We start from the raw sequence: 4,978 nt of genomic DNA, 5'->3' as shown, positions 1-4,978 counted from the left end.
GTGGTGAATCATTTTGTGAGTTGGTTAGCATTTAAAATTTCGTGGTTTCTTGAAAGTATTTGATCTTTTGAAATTTATTTGCTAGAACATTGCGCATCTATTGAATATTTTGCATCTGGTGAAATTAATCACTGCTTGGATTATATAATGCTCGTGACATGTTTGATATTTTGTAAATATTTTTCAAGCAATCATTAAATTACTTCATAAGCAGCAGTAGTTAATTAATTACTTGGTTTTCATTAACTCCATAAGGCACTGGTTTTAAGCATTTAAAAATCTAATCAAATTCTAAAATCGATCAAGTGCTTGTTTCCCCCTGCTGTGTCTCCCATCCCAGCTGGTTCCCAGTTGGTCTTCCTTTATCTCATAGGGTCTACCCCCCTTAGCTTGCTATAGGGAGACGGCTTAAATGGAGAGATAGGGGATCAGGGTGACAGCCCCCAGTCTGAGCGTTGTCGCGCTGCCTTGACAATCTGTGTGACAACACAACCTCCCCAAATAAAGAATATCACGAATGAAGTTATGTGAAAGTTCTGGTCTAAGACCCTTCTTGTTGGAAGGACCCGCTCCTCATATATGGCTAGCAAACATTGCAGTATTGCCTCCTTCACTCATATGCTCAAGCCCCATGGGAAGTATCCTAGCTGGAGATCCCAATATGTCAAAGTTCTTATAAGGACATCTCCCTCGTCTGGAGATCCGAATTGTATGCACAAAAATTCTGGTTCGGAATTAAATTTTGGCTCCTCGCCATGGCTTTCCTGTACCCTGCAAAACCGATGTAGATTGTCACCTCCTTCAGGTAACAACATTCATAACAATCTGGAAAGCATGGGAGATCTTGCACCTTGTGCAAACATTCAAATATGTCGAGCTCATGCTAAAGTGATTCCACCGATTCACTGTGGTTAAATACATGGAGCAATTTGACGTCAAGGACAGAGCTAGGCTTCTCCCAATTGTAGTCTCTGTTTCCCTTTAATTCAAGTGTAATTTCCCTATTGGTCTCTTAATCTCTCTCAGGAATTCGGGCTCCAACTTAAGTCTGTTTCTAAAATTAGAGCCGCTCTTCAAGAGACTCGTTTGAGGCCGACTAGCACATCTCTTTCCAAACAGGTGTCTTGGTAGCCTCTGTTGCTATCTGTCATACTCTTTCACTCAGGTATCAGCGCTCGAGTGAGCATAAGAACCCAGTCTCAGCTAAAAAGCTGGGTTCGAGCTTGAAATGTTGGATCATGTCTAGCATTGGGCGGTCTCCTGCCATTCGAAGGTGGTCAGGATTGAATGGGAGTATATATACTATGTGAGAGACACTAAGAATTAAGATGGGAGTGTATGTACTATGTGAGCGACACTTAGAATGGAGATGGGATTGTATATTTTAAGTTAGTAATATTTTGATTTTAATTATGTTTTCATCTAAATCAGTAAAATTGGTATGGTGTATTGTTTGATTTTGATTATGTTTTCATTTAAGCTAGTAAAATTGGTATGGCACAATGCACTTGGAGTATCTAATGTAGGAATTTACAGGGTAAGTTTCTCAGATAGAACACCAAAGGACACCGCTCACAAATAGATCACAGATCAATACACCAATATTGTTGACGTGGTTAAAACCCTCAAAGAGGGAAACAATCCACGGCCTGAGCCAACGCGGCCATTCCAGGCAATTTATGAATAAAAGAATGAAAATTTACATAAGCTTCTTTCATGAATGGTTACTCTACAAATGACCTTCCATGCTCTTTAAATAGAGATCATGGACCAATCGGGTGTTAAGCCATGGATCAAGTGTCAGTAATACCGAGGAGAAAATGAACCATCAGATCACTACATATCGCTATCGTTAGATTGAAAGTTACAAAAGTACATGGTAAAGAAACACACTTTACCTAACTCTACACTAGACCAAGTTATACTTAACTATTTCCTATGTGTCGGGATATCCTAACATCCCCCCTTAAGAACAACTTGGGATAGGATTGAAGGATGTACAAATATGACACAATAGGAGAAGGAAGGAGGCATTAGAGCCTATTCCCCCCTTAGTGACAACTTCCTGAACTCCAACCATAAATCGAAGTTTAGTAAACTTTGCCTCTGTGAGAGCCTTTATAAAGATGTTTGCAACTTGATCATTTGTTGAACAATATTGCACTTCAAGAACATGGTCATGAATGAGCTTTCTGATGAAGTGCATATGCAGTTCAATGTGTTTGTTGCGCTGATGTTGGACTGGATCTTTTCATAGTTGAATGGCACTTTGATTATCACACCAAAGTGTAGTCGGATGCTGCTACTGAAAGCCAAACTCTGATAGGATCTGACTAAGCCACAAGGCTTCCTTACTGGCTTCTACGGCACCATGATACTCTGCGTCTGCTGAAGAAAGAGAAATGGCACTTTGTTTCTTGCAAGCCCATGTAATAGGTCCTAAACCAAGAGTGAACACATAACCTGCAGTAGACTTTCAATCATCAGGGTCACCAGCCCAATCAGAATTAGTGAAACCAACCAATAGAGGAGATGCTTCTGCATTGTAATGAATCCCAAACTGAACTGTACCTTGAATATAACGAAGTATTCTTTTAGCTACTTTCCAATGACTTTCATGTGGGTTTTACATAAACCGAGCAATAAGGCCAATAGCAAAGGAAAGATCAGGACGAGTATGGGTCAGATACAAAAGTTTTCCTACAACTTGACAGTATAAGGTAGCATCAACTTCAGGGGAAGTACAAGTGACTGAAAGTTTGGCTCCAGACTGAAAGGGAGAAGGGGCTGGCTTACAGTCTTCCAAGTGAAAATGGCATAGAAGATCACAGGCATACTTGGACTAGGAAAGGGAAATACCTTCCTTGGATTGCAAGACTTGAAGACCAAGAAAATAATGCAAGTGCCCTAAGTCTGTCATTTCAAATTTTTTTTTAAGGATGGACTTCACATGGTTTATAAGGTGGGGATCACTACCAGTAAGGATAAGATCATCAACATAAAGAACAAGAATGATAAGAGACTTGCCCACTTTCTTGGTGTAGACAGTATTGTCAGAATGACACCTAGAAAAGCCAGTTTCTAAAAGAGAGCTATCCATTTTGGCATACCAAGACCGAGGGACTTGCTTGAGACCATAAAGGGATTTCTTAAGCTGACATACAAGACTGGAGTTTGTTTGTATAAATCCAATAGGTTGTTCCATATATATTTCTTCATGCAAGTCCCCATGCAAGAAGGTAGATTTAACATCCATCTCATGGACTTCCCATTTGAAAGAGGTAGCAAGGGAAAGAACAAGGCGGATAGAGTTCATTTTGGTAACATGGGAGAAGGTTTCAGTATAGTTAATGCCTTCTACTTGTGAAAAACCGTTAGCAACAAGACGAGCTTTATGTTTATCAACTTTTCCATCTGGTCCATACTTGGTTCTGTAAACCCATTTGCATCTAACAAGTTTTTGTCCCTTTGGTAGAGGAACAAGATCCCATGTATCATTTGCCAATAATGAACGATATTCTTCATTCATAGCTGCGTCCCAATCTAGATGGCCTGAAGCTTCTGCAAAGGTGTCATGATCATAATTCGATGAAGCTTGAGCCAGTAGAGAAGAGGCTCTATTGAACTGAGAACGTGTACGTTGTTGATCTGTAGGATCATCGGCAAGAGCACCTGCTGCATCCCAAGTAGCACGGACCCATTTTGGAAGCTGAGGAGCTGAAGGAGGATCCTGAGAAGGTGGGGGAGGATTGTCATCCTCGCTATCATCATCCGAAGAAGAAATATTTTTAGAAGTAGAAGGGATAGAGAGAGGTGGCACATCCACCAAACTAGCTTCGTAGGCCGATATATTTTCAGCAAATTTTACATCTCTTATAATGATAACATTTTTTGACTTAAGTGGAATAAGTCTATATCCTTTCACATCTTTAGAATATCCAAAAAAAATACATTTTTCACTCTTAGGTTCTAACTTTATGTTTCTCATCTAGAATATGGGCCCATGCTTCACTTCCAAAAACACGAAATTGACTTACATCTGGTTTAATTGAGCTCCATGCCTCTTCTGGAGTGATAATCTTTAAAACCTTAGTAGGAGTGTGATTTACTATGTAATTTTCACAGTTAATTGCTTCTGCCCAAAAAATTAAGACTAAGTCCTTTAGATTGAAGCATACAATTAGCCATTTCCTTTAAGGTGTGATTCTTCCTTTCAGCTACACCATTTTGTTGTGGAGTATATGGAACATTATGTTGCATTTGAATGCCATTCTCAATGAAAAAGTTGATGAATTTGTTGTTAACATATTCTCTGCCATTATCAGATCTTAGCTTAAGAATTTGATGTCCAAATTGTTTTTCAACAAAGGCTTTAAAGGCCAAGAACATGTTAAATACTTCACTCTTGAGTTTTAATAAGTATACCCAAGTGCGCATGGAGAAATCATCAATGAAAGTTAAGAAATACTTGTAGCTAGAGAATGAAACAACTGGAAGCGGATCACATAAATCACTATGCACAAGCTATAAAGGGGCTGAGGTGTGCCAAGAGGCATGTTTTTCAATACTAACCCGATGATGTTTTCTGAGTACACATCCGGAACAAACCCCATCTCTGCAAGATACCATTGGAAGACCTGTCACCATATTATCTTTACATAGATTCTTAAGGGAGCGATAGTTTAAGTGACCAAATCGCTCATGCCAAAGTTTGCTCACTTCATCATTATGAGCAACAAATACCGAGGGAAGATTTGATGACCCAAAGTTGTTAAACTTATGCAACCTTGTAGAATCATCAGCAATGCCAGTAGCTAAAATATGTCTAGGATCTCTTAGGTCCTTAATTACAACATCGTGAGGTGAAAATTCAACGATTTTACCTTCACCTGAATGAGTTATTTGATAGACAGATAGAAGGTTGTAGGATAAGGTTGGAACACATAATACATCATTAGATTGACCATTGTATATATGA

This window comes from Pinus tabuliformis, chromosome X (genome assembly GCF_031772625.1).
Source record: "Pinus tabuliformis cultivar Carrire ecotype Pingquan chromosome X, CPIR1, whole genome shotgun sequence".
Lineage (NCBI taxonomy): Eukaryota > Viridiplantae > Streptophyta > Pinopsida > Pinales > Pinaceae > Pinus > Pinus tabuliformis.
This window is presented reverse-complemented; position numbering follows the sequence as displayed.